Raw genomic sequence first — 19,876 nt, forward strand, 5'->3', positions numbered from 1 at the left:
TGTTGGGAAGAATGAGGAAGGAGAAAAAAAATAGTATACTTCAGTAAAAATGCCACAACAGTTTGTTTAAAAAAAAAATCACAAACACTGAAAATTATTAGATTAAGTTGTTTCTTAAATTAGAAGAAAAATTACAGTCCCAATATTTCACACAAATTCCTTCTATTATTATCCTGGGTCCTTCTATATAAAGTTCACCAGTTTACTTCTCAATATAATACAGAGTGACCATCACCTTGAATTATACTGGTGGCTGATTGTAGCTAGAGTGAAAGAAGCAAGAATGAAAGTTTTTGTGGAAACAGGAGACTATACACTTGTCAGATAATAGGGACAAAAGGGAAAAAAGAGGTTTGGTTTTTTAAATTTTAGAAATGAAAAAATACCGGGGCAGAGTCAAGATGGAAGAGTGATTGGAGGAAATTCCCAGAAACTCTACCCCCAGATCACTCCAAATACCTTTAAACAATGATTCTAACCAAATTCTAGAGTGATAAAACCCACAGAAAAACTAAGTAAAACAATTTTCTGGCCCAAGGAAACTTGGAAGATCTATGGGGAAAGTTCTGTTCCACCAGGGTTGGAAAGGGCTGCAGCACAGCTTGAGGTCACACCTGAGGTCACACCTGAACAAACCAGCTCAACATCCAGGATCAGCCCCCGCAGGGTTGTCTGGGATTTGCAGCAGCAATGGCAGTTTACAGCCCTCTCAGTCCAGATTGCCAAGAATAACTTAGAAGGTCAGTGGGAAAACTGCCACAGCAGAGTGAGAGGGGAGCCCAGGTCAGCCCAACCCTGGCTGACTCCAGCACTCAGTCCTCAGCACTAGAGCAGACTACAGAAGTCTCTCCACTACTCAGATTCCAGTCTCAGAAAGGGAAGCTTTACTGCCATAGCAAAGCAGGGACCCTAGCCACAGTTCCAGGGCAAATGGGAGTCCTTGTGGTTTCACAGACCAGAGCATAGGTCAAAGAGGTCAGTCTCTTATAAGATCCCAGAGGGGGAGATCCCTGAAAACAGCTATAAAAATCACCAATAGCTTTAGAGAGTATATCCCCCACCCTGAAAGCAGAGCCCCACCTTAAGAAAGAGTTAAATCAGGTCATAAGCTAGGGAAATGAGCAAACACAGAAGAAAAAGAATCTGACCAGAGACAATTACTTTGGTCCCATGGAGGACTAAAATACACACTCAAATGATAAAGTCCAAGCTTCTGGATTCAAAGTCTCCAAGAAAAATAGAATTGGTCTCAAAAAGGCTTTGAAAATCAAGTTAGGAGGGGCAGCTAGGTGGTGCAGTAGATAGAGCACCAGCCCTGGAGTCATCAAATCCAGCTTCAGACACTTAATTACCTAGCTGTGTGGCCTTGGGTAAGCCACTTAACCCCCTTTTGCCTTGTAACCCCCCCCCCCCAAATCAAGTTAGGAAGGTAGAGGAAAAATTGCAAAGAAAAATGAGAGCAATGCAAGAAAATCATGAAAACCAAGTCAGCAGCCAGGTTAAGGAAACACAAAAAAAAATTAGCAAAGAAAACAACATGGTAAAAACCAGTTTAGATCAAATGGAAAAAGCAGTCCAAAAGGTTAATGAGAAGAATACCTTAAAAAGCAGAATTGGCCAGTTGGAAAAGGAGAGAGGCTCTCTGAAGAAAATCCTTCAATTGTAGAATGGAGCTAAAGGAAGCTTATGTCTTTGCAAGAAATCAAGAAACAATAAAAACAAAACCAAAAGAATGAAAAACGAGAAGAAAAACTGAAATACCTCACTGGAAAAACAACTAACCTGGAAAACAGATCCAGGAGAGATAAATTAAAAATTATCAGACTACTTGAAAGTCATAACCAGGAAAAGAGCCTAGTCTTCATTTTTCAAGAAATTATCCAGGAAAACTACCCAGATGCCCTAGAAGAGGGCAAATTAGAAATTGAGAGAATCCACCAATCAACTCCTGAAAGAGATCCCAAAATCAAAAACTCCCAGGAATGTAACAGCCATATTTCAGAACTCCCAAGTCAGGAGAAAATATTAAAAGTCATCAGAAAGAAACAATTCAAATATTGTGAAGTTTCAGTCACTATTACACAGGATTTAGCAGTTTCGATATTAAGGGCTCATATAGCTTGGAATTTGATATTCTAAAAGGCAAAGAGTTTGGATTACAATCAAAAATCAACTACCCAACAAAACTGAACTTATTCTTTTAGGGGAAAAGATGTATATTCAAGAAATAGGAAACTTTCAAACCTTCCTGTTGAAACGATCTGAGCTAAACAGAAAGTTTGATCTTCAAGTACATGACTCAGGTGAAGCATAGAGAGGATGGAGGGAAGGGCAAATTATGACTGAATGATGTTGAACCACTTGCATTCCTGCATGGAAAGAAGACACTGATGACTCACATGAATCTTGTCATTTATTAGAGCAGTTGGAAGGAGTGTGTATAGACAAGGCACTGGAGGAAGCTGAAAATGAAGGCATAATATATAGATGGAGTAAATGGGTGAGAAAGGAATGCACACAACAAAGGGAAAGGAAGAGGCAGAAAGGGCTACAAGGAAGGACTGTGTGAAAGAAGAGAGTAGAACAAATGGGAATGGGGAAGAATAGAATGGAGGTAAATACAGCAAGCCATAACAACTGTGCAATAAACTACTGAGGCAATCTCTATGATGGATTTATGATAAAGAAAGCCATCCATCCCAAAGACAGAGCTGATGGTATCTAAATACAAACTGAAGTACATTTCCCCTCTCCTCACTTTATTTTTCTTGAGGTTTCTCTGTGTGTGTGTGTGGGGGGGGGATTATGTTTACCTTTACAACAAAGTTATTGTAATGTGAATAAATAAATAAATAAGTGTGTTTTCCAAAAGGGTTGGCACCCCCCCCCCCAAAGAAAACAAAAATAGTCAGGAAGGATCCATAATCAAGAGATACGTAGTCAGGAAGGAGATCTAACTAACCCCCAACTTTTGTAGTACTGCAAACACTTTTCAAATATATTTTCTGCTTTTTCTCATACTTTTTCAATATGCCTTTTCCTTACCCTGAATAGCAATTTTCGCCTATTTTTGGCCAGCTGAATTTGTATTTCCAATCTCCCAATTCCAAATATTCATAAATTAAATAAATCTGTCATTGATACTTTAAATGTCTGTGTTGTAAAAACCAATGCCCCCAAAACCATATACATTCAATATTAAGTCAACAAATTCACTTTTAGTATTATTTTATTTAACTTTCTACAATTAAAAATTTGGCAAAAATGCATCCAGATAAATTCATTTGGTAAGTCATAAACAAGTGGTAATTTTATTTAAAAGTGAAATTTTCTATAAAGTAACCTGATCTAATAATTTATTGCATTTATGCAAAAAAATAAGTCTATACTGCACCTAACAAAATTTTTTAAACGTTGCACATTATGTGATTTACTGCACTCAACATAAATGCAAGTTATTAAGAGGTATTGTTATAACAAAATATTAATCTTCCTCTAATAGTGAAAAACTTAGACCTATAAGTTCAAAATCTTTGATTCCAAATAAGCAACTGTTCTGAATCTTAAAAAAGAACTTGGGACTGAGAGAATTCAACTTGTCTAGCATTCTATAAACACTATAGATCAGGGGCAGGACTAAGACAAGGTCATTCTAAGGTGAGTTAGCTCTCTATCCTCTCCAAACCCGAGTATTCCAACATTTTTTTGTTCCATAAATTACTTTTAATAGCAACCACATGTGTTGTGATTCTCCCCATACTAATTTAATATGCTTTTCCTAATAATTCTTTTACATTTATTTAATGCTTAACAATACCTACAATAACATTTGCCTCCAAAATTCCAAATTAAAATTTTTCAATGCTTCAAACATGCTTTATCATCACAGAGGAAAAACATGTAAAACAATTGGACAAATTATTAACTCCTTATGCTGGCATTAAAAAATTTTAAACCCAAACTCCTTGAATCCTCATCAAGAGCATTTAAAAGGGATTCAAAACCACTCAATAAGAATCATTGCTATCGATAGTCTCCAAACATTTTTGATTGAATACATCATTGGGGGAAAAAAATTTTCTTTGGGAGGGGGACCAAGGCAATGGGGTGTTAAGTGACTTGCCCAAGGTCACACAGCTAGGCAATTGTGATATATTATTTTATTATATGTTATGTATTATAAATTATAAAGTGTCTGAGGCTGGATTTGAACTCGGGTACTCCTGACTACAGGGCCAGTGCTCTATCCACTGTGCCACCTAGTCATCCCCAGTAATATATATTTTTTTTAACAAAAACAATTCTGGGTGTTATCTGGCAGTGCTGAATATCATTCAAAAAGTTACATAAATTCAAACAGAAGAACTATATAGTTGGCTAAGGTTACTAAATCATGATACTTATTTTTCAATTCTATGGCATGTAGAAGTTTAGCTGAAATTAATTTAGCAATGTCTATCTTTGCTGATAAACATGGATGAATTGTGATCAAAGGAGGTCAACCAGCTGCTCACAGGATCTGCTGAGAAGGGCCCAGCTTCCAGGTGGGGAGGAAGAATAAAGTGTCTTGAGTACCTGGCAAGATGACTGAGAAGTACCTGGTTTTCTGATACTAAATGACTTTATTTGTTACCAAGTTACCCAATCATGGTGGGAAAAGGGGTTGCAGATTTGAGACTTACAGATTTTATTTCTTAACAGACAAAAGGTATCAAACAAAAAAATTTTTAAAGGATATATTCATTTTGAAATTGTAATTATCAAGCTTAGGCCAAAGAAAAGATGTAAGGTACCACCAACATGTTCAACTGCAGAGGTTTCGAACACAAAATGCAATGTTAAGACTTTTTTCCACAAACAGATGTCTTGCTGAAATTTTTTCCCTCTTTATCCTCTTTTTCTAAAAAATTCTGTCATTAAGGGATGGTTCTCTGGGAGGAATAGGGTACAAAAGATAAGGTATAAAAGGAAATCTAAACCAAAGATAACAAAAATTATCAATAAAAATCTATTTTTAAGAAGCAGATTAGGTGATATTGATTCTGAAGTACCTCCTCACACCTGTCAGATTATTCTTTTTTTGTCATTTTAGGCAATGTTGGAGGGAATGTGGGAAAATTAGGTCAGTAATACACTGTGGGTGTAGTTGGAGAGTAATCTCAAACTATGCCTAATGGGCCATAAAACTGTGAAAACCAGTTAATTCAGCAATACTACTAACTAGTACTGAAAAAGTGTATTGAAATGAGATCATAAAAAAGCGGGAAAAAACCCACATGTACAAAAATATTTATAGCAGCTCTTTCAAGTAGTCGCAAAGAATTGGAAATTGAGGGATTCCCATTAAGTGGGGGAATGGCTGAACAAATTGTGATATATGTATGTGAAGGAACACTATTGTTCTACAAGGAATCATGAAGAATCGGATTTCAGAAAAGCCTGGAAAGACTTGTATGAATTGTTGCTGAATGAAATGAGCAGAACCAGAAAAACATTATATACATTAACAATATCATGGGGTGATGATCAACCATGATAGACTTGTTCATATCAGTAGTACAATTAATCACAAGCAATTTTTAAAAATGTGTAATGGAAAATAACATCTATACCCGGAGAAGGAACTATAGTTTAAATGAAGACCAAGGCTTATTATCCTTAATTTCAAAAAGCTGTGTTATGTATTATGTCATTTTTCTGTTTTCTTTCTTCCACTTGAATCTGATTCTTCTCTCACAACATGATCTATAGCAATCTATGTTTACATGATTATAAATGTAGAGCATATATAAGATTGTTTTCTATCAGGGGAGGGGGAGGAAAAGGAAGGAGAAAGAAAAATTATATAACATAAAACCTTGGGAAAAAAAATTACCATTGCACATAGTTGGAAAACAAATAAATAAATATCATGAGCAGGTCAACTTCAAAAAAATCCTAGAAAGGACTTGTATGAATGTTCTCCTATTGAGTGAGGTGAGCAGAACCACATTAACAGAAAACTGTGAGATGATGAACTGTAGGATGGATGCAGTTTCTCTCAGCAGTTCAGTGATCAAGGACAATTCTAACACTCATGATGGAAAATGCCATGCACATCCAGATGAAAAACTATGGTATCCATAGAAACAATGTAAAGACTAATAGGCTGCCTTCTGGGGGGGGGGGGAGCAAGATTGGGAGAAAATTCTAAAATTCAAAATAAATAAAATCTTTCTTAAAAAAAAAGAGGGGGGGTGGCTAGGTGGCTCAGTAGATAGAGCCCCACCCTTGGAATCAGGAGTACCTGGGTTCAAATCCAACCTCAGACAGTTAATAATTACCCAGTCGCGTGGCCTTGGGCAAACCACTTTAACCCCATTGCCTTGAAAAATCTAAAAAAACCCCCAAAAAACCAAAAATCCAAAAAAAGCTATGGTATCTGAAGACCAAAGCATACTATTTAAAACTTTGTAAAACTTCTTTTATTTTTTTATGTTCTCATGGGTTTTTTCACCTTCAGTTCTGATTCTTCTTTCACAACATGAATAATACAGAAATATGATAACTATGACTGAACATGTACAATCTACATCAGGTTACTTACCCTCATGGGGAGGGAAGAAGGAAGGGGGGGGAGGGAAGGAGGGTGGTAGAAAAATGTGGAACTCAAAAGATTAAAAACAAATGTTGAAAACTATCTTTTGCAGATTATTGGGAAAAAAACAAAAAAAAAAGCTGATGTCAGTAAAGGTTACAAGTTAAAACTATTTCTTTGTAACTAATATTTCATCACTCAAAGAAGTAGTTAAAGTAGAAATAATTTGTAAGGGGCTTACTACAATCCAGTAAATTGGTTAACAATCTATGTAAAATTTATATTCTTCCATGTTTAATATCTATTTGAAATAAGCATTAATATCTTCAAGTATAAGAGAATTACTTCTGGACTGTTATTTTCATTTCAGTGTTAATTTCTTATCCATGACCCTTAAATACTCAGTGTTTAAAAACATGATTTAATATCACACTGTTTCTGTGTATTTAAAAAGGTATCATTTAGAAGTAACATGAATACCACCAAGCAATCCATAGTCATAAGAAAAATTGCTTTAAATCATTACTTATTAGAGAAATGCAAATTAAAGCTTCTCTGAGGTACAACCTCACACCTCTCAGACTGGCCAATATGACCAGAAAGGATAATGATCATTGTTGTAAGGGTTGTGGGAAATCTGGGACATTATTACATTGCTGGTGTAGCTGTGAACTCATCCAACCTTTCTGGAGAGAAATTTGGAACTCCGCCCAAAGGGCAACAAAAATGTGCATACCCTTTGATCCAGCAATACCACTACTACTGGGTCTATACCCTGAAGACATGATGAAAAAGGGCAAAAACATCACTTCTACAAAAATATTCATAGCAGCCCTGTTTGTGGTGACAAAGAATTGGAAATCAAGTAAATGTCCTTCAATTGGGGAATGGCTTAGCAAACTGTGTTGTGTGTGTGTGTGTGTGTGTGTGTAGTATGTATGTCATGGAACACTATTGTCCTATTAGAAACCAGAAGGGATGGGAATTCAGGGAAGCCTGGAGGGATTTGCATGAACTGATGCTGAGTGAGATGAGCAGAACCAGAAAAACACTGTACACCCTAACAGCAACATGGGGGCAATGAGCAACCTTGATGGACTCGTTCATTCCATCAGTGCAACAATCAGGGATAATTTGGGGCTGTCTGCAATGGAGAATACCATCTGTATCCAGAGAAAGAACTGTGGAGTTTGAACAAAGACCAAGGACTATTACCTTAAATTCAGAGAGAAAAAAAAAAACTTATCTAATTGTCTGATCTTATACTTTATGTTTCTTCCTGATTTCTCTCTCATCACACTCAATTTGGATCAATGTATACCATGGAAACAATGTAAAGACTGAAAAATTGCTTTCTGTGGGGGTGGGGGGAGGGAAGCAAGATTAGGGGGAAAAATTGTAAAACTCAAAATAAAGTCTTTAAGAAAAAAAACAGAAAAAAGAAAAGCACCTGAGGTAACACCTATCTCTACTTCATCATATATATTTTTTTAAATCATGAAAGGATAAATCAGAAAATTTTTAAAGTAATGTGATTTCCAAATGGGGGAAAATAAGATTGATCCTAGCTGAGTCTGGTGGGAGCAAAATTAAGAAAAACAAGAAAATGTGAAACAGCATACCTCTATTTCTAGAAATAATTTCTAGACCCATGGAACAGGGTCAAAGAACAACTACTAGTAATGTAAAGTAACTACGATCTTTAAAATGAAGTTCAGAGAAGCAGATGGAGGACCTGATCCATGGATGGTTCATAGATGGAATCTATGCTGAAGACATAAAAGGCAATGCATCAAAAGAATGAAAATTATCAAAACTGGACTTAATCAAAAACTCTGGAAATTGTCTTTATCACTAAAAATTTAAAAGTGATCTATACACAAAGAGGGAAGAAACCAATTTTTGAAATCTACCAAGATTCACATCTTCAGTTATTTTATTATCAAATATTTAAAAATTAAAAAAAAAAGATGTTTGTATTCTTTGGGTGATCTTTTTTAAATGTGGCCATCAAGATCCATCACAAAGTGACTCCCACCTATGCTAAAACAAATGAGATGCTGAGTTTAAAAAATAAGACTCCCTAAATATACAAACATTCTCCACATGCTCCCGTTTACATGATATATACTGATTATATCCAGTGAAGGATACTAGAAGGCCTCAATTAAATGCAATTATTTGAAAGACACCACTCTAAACACCTCTAAACCATGCAAAGTTGAGATAAACATTAATGAAAAGCACTCTGCAAGGATTTTATCTTGTTGCCAGTCATTATGACAATAACAACAAGGATTTATATGTTGATGCTTCCCTCATACTTGAAGGAGACCATGATAATCAGGGAAGTGATGCTATGCCAAGCAGATGAATTGGATTTGAGTGAGGGGTGCTATGCTAAGTTACCAGTCTCATTTTGTCCTACAGAGCCATGGGGATCCTGGGACAAGATATGGATCAAGATGACTGTAAATGGGTCTGAATGCAAGGTAATCAGGGTTAAGTGACTTGCCCAATGTCACAGCTAGTAAGTGTCTGAGGTCGGATTTGAACTCCATTTCTCAACTCCAAGGCCAGTGCTCTATTATGCCACCAAGCTGCCCTTAACAAGCATATATATATGGCTTTAAGATTTGCAAAGCACTTTACATATTGTCTCATATCTTGGACAGTCATTATAGATGAAGGGTAAGAACTAAGAAAGCAACAATTGTTAGTTAGCTCCCTTCATATCAGGGTTTTCAAATAAGTCAATTCTGTTCGGTCACAAAAGTTCACCCTAAGAAATATTCTTTATCAGTGAAGGTTTTGACATCGATAATTCACATAATACACCACATGGCTGAAGAATTACAACTTTACATGCCCAAAATCAAACTAGAGTATTAATTAATTGGACTTTAAGATTCCCTACAAGTTACTACTCAATCACCTCAATGACATCTTTCCCCCTTCTCCATTCACTTATTACCCCCGAAATATTTTAAAGTATAAATAAAACCTATGTTAGATACTGAGTACTGATCTCCACTGCAATACCAAGGCAAGGCAACTACATATCTTGCTGTAAGGTAAAATCAAGTCTCAAGTTTCTTTACTTGTCAGATGTATAAACTAGCCAAAACTCTGAAAAAAGAAAATTCAAACAGGAAACCATAAGATTTAGAAAGAGAAAGTTTAAGTTTTAAGTGTTATCTGAAAGTAAGGAGTTTGTTTATTCTAATGAAATATTAGTTCACTTTTCCAACAGTTCAGAGGTATTTCACAAGAGTTTCTTGAGCAGAAGGAAAAAACTAAACCTCAAACCTCTAATTTCATACATAAAAATGTGAATGAATAGCTTTAGAGTAGAGAAATACCAAAAAACCTGAGTCACCATGATGCTCAGATATTTACAGATCATAAAGTATAAAGCTACAGAATAGAGTTCTCCTTAGCTTTAAAAGTTTACAATGGATAAGGAATAACTATTAAGTATATGGTCATAGTTGATTTGAGCAAATCTATTATTTGATGCCTTCTTTGCAAGACATTCCATTATCTAACTATTAGAAGTATCTAAGACTACTGTGTATTCCCCTAATATAAAAAGCTAACAAATAGCTTCATTCATCCTTAACTGCTGATCACCTATAATGTGCATATGTTGAGATCTTATCTTCACCTTCCAAAAGAAAAACCTAAGTGACGCAAGATTTCCTACTCAAAAAGAATTGCATTAAAAATTATTAAAAATAGAAGCAAAAATTTCACCATTAAAAGTATTACTGAGGGGGCAGCTAGGTGGTGTAGTGGATAGAGAATTGGCCCTGGAGTGAGGAGGACCTGAGCTCAAATCCACCCTCAGACACACTTAATAAATAAATACCTAGCTGCGTGACCTTAGGCAAATCACTTAACCCCATTGCCTTAAATAAATAAAATTAAAAAAAAAAGTATTATTGAAACACTATAAAGTAACAGCAAAGCTACAACAAATATACTTTTTACTTTACTGACTCCCTACACAATTAATGGACACAATGACAAAATCCGCCTATATCCGATACATTATTGGGCACTTTTAGTTCCCCTACACTTTTCTACATAAAAGATGAAAATTGCATTTATCTCCAGGTCCAAGATTTGGTCATTATCATTATTTAACATTTTACTTCATTTCTGAGTTGTTGGGTATATAGATATATAGATACTACATATATACAATCCCCTGGCAAATTATGTTTCCTGAAAGAGTCTAAATGCTCTCATTCTTTAACTTTATATTCTCAGGGTCCAACAGAAATGTTTGGTCCATGGGTGTTCAGTAACTGCCTAATGATTAATTTCTCTACTTGTATCTTCTATTATTTATTGCTCCTTATAGCATTAATATTCCATTTCATTAATATCTCATAATTTGTTCATCCCCCCCCCCCCCAATTGGGCTCCCACATTTTTTTCTAGCATTTACTGCAAAGAGTGCTATTATAAATAGTTTGGGCAAGAGCTGTCAGAAGAATCAAGTCACACAGTCATTCCCACATATTTTAAGGCAAAACCCTTAAGATCTTACCAAACAAAAACTGATCAAGAAATACACTAACTGGGGGTAGCTAGGTGGCGCAGTGGATAAGAGGACCAACCCTGGAATCAGGAGTACCTGAGTTCAAATCCGGCCTCAGACACTTAATAATTACCTAGCTGTTTGGCCTTGTGCAAGCCATTTAACCCTGTGGCCTTGCAAAGACTAAAAAGAAATGCACTAAACTTAGTAGGTAATTTCTTGAAAACACAAATCTTGAATGGATTGGTTCTATTCTAAAGATGGAAGAATAAAAAAATAGGAACATTCTAATAGAGAAAAGGAGATGAAATATCTATTTTTTCCCCACAATTGAGATGCAAGATAATATACAGATATAGAGATGGGAGGAAGAAAAGACCTTGAATGAAACCAAAACAGGAATAAGATACACAGATTTATATATACATTCCAATTCAAAAGGGAAACAAACATCCCAAGTCAAAGATTTAGGCCAGGTATTGAGCAGGAAGATAATATCAAGAAGATAGTAGTCACAAGCAAAACAACTCTCCTGATTCTTATGACAGGGATTTTTAAAAAAGGGATAAAAGGGGATAAAAAGCAAATAACTAGATAGATTGTGACCTGGTAAATTAGGGAACATAGGATGTATAAACCTAAGGTAATGTTATAACAAAAGGATCCTGGGTAGTATTAAATAATGCAAAGTGAACTGAACTGAACCAAGAACAACATTTTAATGAAAAACAAATGAAAACAATAAGAACTCTGATCAAGAGTCAATGACCAACCATCCATTGTCTGGAGGACTTAATACATTACTCACCGTTTTAAGAGGTGCTAAGTCCAACAAGATGCAGACATGCATTTTTGGATGTGGTCAACTGCATGAATTTATTTAGCTTGACTAACCATATTTATTACAAGGATGCTTTTTCATCCCTTTCCTAGTTAATGGGGAAAGAAGGAATGAAATGAGAGTTTAGCAAGGGCTTACCAAGAATGATGCTTAATTAAAAAAAAGAGAATCATTTTTACCCTTAAAAATGCACAGAAGAGAATCAAATCAGTAAGAAGAAAGCAAAGACAAGAAGGACAATTTTAAAAGTCAAATGTGGAATTTATTATACAGTAAAAATGAGATTTAGTTTCATGTGGAATTTTCTTTTCATGTTCTGCTAGAGATAGAAATGCTCCAATTTTTGGTGTTTCAAATCAGAATTTAAATTTTTTTAATAGTTTAGAATATGTGGCACTGACATTTATTCTTAAGTGTTTAACTTAAGCCACCACAATCTCCAACTCTGTTACATGACCAAGAGAATATTTCCAGAAATAACCTATTTAAAAATAAAAGGTTATCTTTCAGAAAAAAAAAATTAAAAGGGGCAGCTAGGTGTTAAAAGTGGATATAGAGCACTGGCCCTGGAGTCAGGAGGACATGAGTTCTAATCCCGCTTCAGACACTTAATAATTCCGTAGCTATGTGACCTTGGATAAGTCACTTAACTCTGTTGCCTTGCAAAAAGAACAAAAAAAAATAAAAAATGTTTCATTTTTTCAAACAATCCATCAACAAGAACTCATAAGCTACTTTTCTTTTCAGGCACAAGACTAGGCATTAATGATACAACTAAAATTAGAGTAATTCTTACTTAAAATAAGCTCATGTTCAAGGACCTATAAAAACATTTATGTGATAAATTGTAAGTTCATATGTACATATATGTACATGTGTAAAATTTAAATACTAGATAGAAGAGAACTAATACTAACAGTTGGAAGGATCAAGAAAAGATTCATAAAGAAAATTGGAGATGAGCCTCTTAAAGGAAGAGAATAGAAAGTGAATTCATTCAAGATATGGAGGGTAGCCAGTAAAAAGGACAACTGGTATGGATTGAAGATTTCAGGAGGGAAAGTGATGACATGTGAACCCTGAAAGGTAGGTTGAAGAGCAAAAAAAAGGGTTTATATTTTATTCTAGAGAAATTAGGAAGTCAATGATGTTGGTTGAGGAATAATCATATGGTCAGATCTACATTAAAGGAAAACTTAATTTTCACTGCTACTATTTAATATAGTTCTTCTACAAATGCTAACTATCAAAACAACAAAAATAGCTGGGTAGAATTTACAAAGAAGCAGCAAATGTTTCAATACTGAGGTAACATTTTAACTTAAAAAATTTAGAGAATGAATTCATAAAGTAACTTAATAATAAATTCAGTAAGGCAACAAGATGTAAAATAAACACATCATTCTTTCTAAACATAACAAACAAGATAGAAAAGAAACTATTGTCTTTAACTGGAGAGACACTAACTGCTCATGACTAACCATGTTAACATAAAAACAATTACAATAACTAGCTAAACCAATCTAAATTTAGTGTCATACCGTAATATTTTATGGACCTAAAAGAAAATAAAATTCATTTGAGGAAGTAGAAGTCAAAAATGTCAGGGACAAGATGAAAACAAAAGGGAAAAGAAGGGAATCTCATATACATCATTATCCATCATCAAAACTATTCAAAATTGGTTAAAAAATAGAAGTGAATCAATACAACAGATTAGATACATAACACCCAGAAACAATGAGTAAACTAGCATCTGATAAACCTAAGAACAGAATTATTGGTTGTATGACTCCTTATTTGACAAAATACATTGCAAATAATAGAAAGCAGTCTACCAGAAAATAGATTTAGATCAAAATCACACATTCTAGGCCACAACAAATTTCAAAGGGATATATCTATCACCCTAACATTAAAAGAGTAGAGAAGGAAGAACTCTCTAAATTATAATGGGGGACAATTCTTTGACTAAACCAAGGATAGAGATGCTCGTCAGAGACAAATGAGGAAACAGATCAACTTTTTTGCATAAACAAAATCAGTAACGTGAGAATTAAAAAGCAAATACTGAAATGGGGGGGGATCTTTTAAAGTATTAGAAGAGTCACACTATTTTTTTGTCATTGTTGTCAAATGTTAACTTATTGCAAATAGTCTCCTTTTCAGCTTTTAATTTGCTGGGCATTCCACAGCACCATTGTTGATGTCATCAATGACATCATGAGGATGTCTGCTATCAATGTTGCAGCCCACAGACTGGGGGTTGTTCCAACTATCTCTTTAATAGTTCCAGAGAGTTCTCCTGCCAAGGATCAGTGCCTCATCTGTCGAGCAATGTTGACAATCTCATCGAAAGTGATGTTTCCACTGTGTTTAATATTTTTCTGCTTCTTTCTGTCTCAAGGAGGTTCCTTCAGAGCTCTGATGATCAAGGAGGTTGGGTCTGTCTGTTCTGAATGGTAAATTTCACTGTAATCCTAAGCCCTTTCCAGTCACCAGTTGCCCTGGCAATGTCATCACCAACCTTTTGTGGGAGACAAACTCAAGGGATCTATTTTGGGGGCCAGAGCTGATGTGGCACCAACTTCACCACCAGTGCACCTTAAAAACACAACTTTGATTTCATTAGGATCAAACTCAGAAGGCATGGTGGCAAGGCAGGTGGAAGCTTGGTCTTGATGCTGCAGGGTGGCTGCCGGTATTGGATAAACCCGGATTCAGATTGACCAAAAGAAGTAGTACCTTCACCCAAAAGAAGTAGTACCTTCACCCAAGAGTCATGCTATTAACACCTATACAGAAAACATTCCAAATCATTAACAATCAGAAAATAAAAAATTATAGTAACTTTGAAGTTCCACAATAGTAGCCCTTTTGGTTGTGACAAAAAACTGAGGGAAAGTGGTTTGCCATCACAGTTGGGGAAGATTGAATATGACAAGATTTGGGAAAATTTGGAAGATTTATATGAACTGACGCAGAGAGAAATGTTCAGATATAGAAGAATATAGGATCACAATGAGGGAAAGAAATTCAACTCTGAAAGACTTGAGGGCAGCTAGGTGGCATAGTGGATAGGGCACTGGCCCAGGAGTCAGGAATACCTGAGTTCAAATCCAGCCTCAGTCACTTAATAATTGCTTAGTGTGACCTTGAGCAAGCCATTTAACCCCACTGCCTTAAATAAAAATTTTTTTAAAAAATTAAAGACTTGAGACATTATCATTGTAACTCATGACTTCAGAAGACTAGTGCAGAGACATACTTCTCACCTAATGGTAAAGGAATAATAGATTAGTCATTTTTAGGAACAAAGTAAAAATTTTTTTTCTTAACTATGCTTGTTTTATAAAAGAGGACTTCTTTTATGGTAGAGGGGAGGATGAAGCTGCTGTCAATAAAATACTTAAAATACATAGACTATTTACAGATAAAATTCAGAAGATAACATAGAAAAGCAATGCAATTTTGCTTCTAAAATCTTCGATTTAATCTAAAATAAACTGCATAAATTCAGTTTCATACACATTTGACTCAGTATTATTGATTTGAAAATTTAACATATATGTTGAATGATAAAGTAGCTAACCATCTTTTTGTCCCTGAAAAACTTAAAAGGAAATGAAAATCCAGAACATTTAAAATTGATTAACTGGGGGTGGGGGGGGAGAGACTGTTTGCTATACAAAGCAAACACTAGGAAATCTTTCCGAACTTTTAAAACATTATATTAAAATTCCATCTTCACAAACTTAACATGCAACTCCTTAACAACACTTGGGGCAGCTAGGTGGCTCAGTGGATAGAGCACTGACCCTGGAGTCAGAAGGACCTGAGTTCAAATATAACCTAAGATACTTAATAATTACCTAGCTGTATGACCTTGGAGCAAGTCACTTAATCCCATTGCCTTAAATAACATTAACAATTCTTAACAAAAAACGTAGAACTTCTAATATACAAAGTATAAAGTTTAGTAATAAACACTTCAAATACCACAATCAAATTAAACAGAACTTAACTGTGTCATTTTAAAATGTTACTATCTTCAGGTAGGAATGTCTTCCCTTGACTAAACTCTCATTTCATCATACTTTTATCAGTCTCAGTTTTTTTTTTATCAAAGCAACTTTTATCTGGCTTCCACAATGAAACAGAAAATGGTGTTGTAAGTATTTTTGTTTTAACATTGCCATTTACCAACAAATACTAAGGCACATGCCTTAAAGCTGTTCTCTCTCCATCCAGTCCTGGCAACATTTATGTCCTTCATTCTGATGTCTTTAATCTCAAAATTATTATGAGACACAAGTGGCAAGGCACCATTTTATTCTGAACAAATCATTTCACTTCTCTTCTCCAGTTCCCCATATAAATAACTGTAACAGTTAGCATTTATACAGTATTTATAAGAGTTTCCCAAGTAGTTTACAAATATTATCTGTTGATTCTTAACAACAACCTTGAGGAGTACTGCTATTATTACTCCATTTTATAGAAGAAACTGAATCAGGGATGTTCAAGAGATTGGTCTGTGGTCAAACCAGTGGTTAAGGCCAGATTTAAACTCAGGTCTTTCTGGATCCAGATCAAGCAATCTATTCATGAAGTCACCTAGTTGTCTAGAGGATCATATTTCTGGGATCCTCTGAAAAACAGTATCTATTAACCAAGCCCCTCCCCACCCCAGGATCCATTCAATTTTGTTTTAAGTTCTCCAGTAAAAAAAGAACTCATTGCACCTCACCAAGCAGTCCATTCCTCTTTTTGATGACTTTAGTTTGTAGAATGTTCTTGCTTAAATCAAGCTTAAATTTGCTATTCCTTTGCAACTTCCAACCACTCAATCCTAGTTCTGTCACCTGGACAATCTAAATGTTTCTCGCTTAGCACAATAGTGTGCAAAGAATTAAGTATTTAATGTTTGAGGAATTAATGGGTTTGGATGATCAAAGAAGGGAAGGGAGGAAGAAACAAAGATAACTCTTGAGATTTAAATCTAAGAAAATGAGAAAGGAAAGAAAATAAAGCATTTCAATACTTACTACAAGCCAGTAATATGTTAAGCTCACAACCTGCATCAGGTGGATGCCATTATTATCTCCATTAAAGCAGAAAAAAGGTAAGTGACCTGTCTAGGGTAAAACAGCTACACAATATCTGAGGCAGGATTTGAATTATGGCCTTCCGGACTTCAGACCCAGCTTTCTACCTACCGCACCCACCTATGATGCCACTAGCTAAGTTTTACAAAGTGATGTCAGATATATGCTCTAGTTATTTCAGTCACAGTTTTACAGGAGCATGAAAACTAAAAGGGAACTTAAAGGATATACAATGCCAAACCTTCTCCAATCAGGGACTAGGAAATTGAGGCTCACAGAATGTAACTTAAAAAGACTTGTCTAAAGTCAAAAGGACAATTGGTAAAACTGTAGACTTCAATTGGGTCTTCGAAATCCAGGGCACTGGATTCAGCTATTGAGGCAAAGTTGAGGATACAAGATACTTAATTTAAAAGTCATTTGCACAGATAATAAAAGGAGCTAAATGATAAATGATGTTAAGTGATAAAAATGGGATATCACCAATGGAGAAAAGATAAAATGCTAAGACCAGCACATATAGCAAAGCACATTCACCAAGAAAGCAAAAGAAGAAAGTTAAGGAGACTCAAGAGAGATCAGGTTTTAGAAGGAAGTAAGAATACCAAAGTGGTAGTGTCAAATGCTGTAAAAAGAACTAATTATGAGGATGAGAAGATATGAGATTTGGTCGTTAGGTTACTATTGATATTACAAATAAGTTTTCTACAAGCCAGGAGCCATGATGCATGGAATTGAGAAGTAATTTGAGAATTATTAAGAAAAAACCATAACCTGGAGAGTATCAGTTTATCACCAAAAGGAAGAGGAGATATGAGAAAACAGATGTAGACAAAAACAATCTTCAAGGAAAACTTTTTTTTTTTTTTAGTTAAGGAAGATATGTACAAATTTGTAAGTGGCGGGGAAATAAAGTATGAGAGTGAATGTAAGAGTAGAGATTAGTAATGGAATTAGGTCCCCCCAAAGGGGCAAATATATCACATTTCATTTTTAAATCTGAAGGAAGAAGATTGTTGAGTATTTTAAAAAAGCTGAAGATGAAGGAACTCATATCAGAAGTCCTCAATTTCTTCCAAGATAGGACGTGAAATCATAAAGTAGTAAAAACTAAGTTATGGTCTGATTAGAAATACAGTTAAGACATGACACATAATCCCCTCAAGAATTAAAATACAAAATATGAATATATCCAATTCTCAGCTATTAATTGGAATTCAGAATCAAAATTTTTAATTAAATCTTCATTTCAGACATTACTTTCAAACTCACCTCTTTCCCATATAAATATAATTAAAATTATTCTTTAGAACATACAACAAAACTAATTTAATTTCATAGGTAGGATATGAAAATTTTTTTTAATCAATTTTCTCAGGCAGGTGTTTGGAACTAAGATCTGTGTTCCAAAAAGTCTTAGTGCAGTTTTAAACCCCTGGAATACACTATTATAGACAAGAGGAACAGTTAATACCAAAATCCATTCCCCAATTGATAAATGACTCAAGAATATGAAAAATTTTCAAATGAAAAAATGGGTTCCAAATCAATAAAGAATTACAAATCAAAATAATGCTGGTTTGCTTTTTTTCCACAACCAGCAAATTAGCTGAGATGTCAAAACACTGGAATAATCACTGAGCAGGATTGTAGAAAAACAGTACACTAGTGCACTATTGGTGGAACTGATAATCAGCTTTTGGATAGTAATTAGGAATAATGCAAAAAAGTTACTTAAGAGTATACTTTTTGACCCAACTAAAATCCATTTTGTATAGGAAACCTTTACTAATCCCTCTTAATTCTAGTTTCTTCACACTGTTAATTTTCCTATTTATCCTGCATATAGCTTGTTTTTAACTATCTGTATGGTGTCACCTCTCTCCCCCACCCCCATCAGATTGTGTGAACTCCTTAATAGCAGGCATTGTCTTTTGCCTTTTTTTATGTACCCAAAATTTAGCACTATGCCTGGGACATAGGAGCTTGATAAATGCCTGTTGACAGATTGGGATTCTCACCAAGGAGGTCATTAGTAACACATTCATAATACCCAATAAAATATTTATAAGCAGCTTTTGTGGAAGTAAAGTCAATACCAATTGATGGAGCAACACATAAATGTAATGATTATCATGAGAAAGGAAATGAGGAACATGAAGAATACAGAGAAGCACAGAAACACTTGATAAGCAGAATCAAGAAAACAAAATACACAATGACTGCCAGCAAACAGGAAGAACTACCACAAATCAAAAATGAATGCTGCAGTATAACTGATATCACATTTCCTGTATTCATGATAAGTGGGGAAAGAATGAGAGAAAGGGAATTCCAAACTCAAAAAAATTTTTTAAATGAATGTTAAAAAAATTTGAAAGTGATAAATATTTCAAAATTGCAAAGCAAAAAAAATTACAAAGAAGCATGGCCCCAAATAAGAGATATGAAAGAATATCATTGCCCCATTCCTCTGAATATATATCATAGCTGTGATATATTATGTTTTCAGATTTTTTTTCTTATCTAAGGATGTTAGTTTTGGGAAGAGAAAAAGTAATATTTGAAGAAATTTTGGCTGTGTAAAAATAAATAAAATTTTATTTGTAAAGAAATCTTAGTGTTTTATTTCTTATATCCTATTCCTGTACTAATGAGTTAGAATATTTCTTTTTTTTTTTAAGATTTTTCAAGGCAATGGGTTTAAGTGGCTTGCCCAAGGCCACACGGCTAGGTAATTATTAAGTGTCTGAGACCGGATTTGAACCCAGGTACTCCTGACTCCAGGGCCCGTGCTTTAT

General features: G+C 34.8%; 1 protein-coding gene and 1 pseudogene across 2 annotated transcripts in view; both read right to left on the reverse strand.

Annotated features, from left to right (window-relative positions):
• Nucleotides 1-19,824, reverse strand: LOC141508010 (large ribosomal subunit protein uL11-like; annotated as a pseudogene).
• ZMYM2 (zinc finger MYM-type containing 2) overlaps nucleotides 1-19,876 on the reverse strand; it is a 103,431-nt gene that overhangs the window by 79,007 nt on the left and 4,548 nt on the right. The window lies entirely within an intron of this gene.

The sequence above is a fragment of the Macrotis lagotis genome, chromosome 1 (genome assembly GCF_037893015.1).
Source record: "Macrotis lagotis isolate mMagLag1 chromosome 1, bilby.v1.9.chrom.fasta, whole genome shotgun sequence".
Taxonomy (NCBI): Eukaryota; Metazoa; Chordata; class Mammalia; order Peramelemorphia; family Peramelidae; genus Macrotis; species Macrotis lagotis.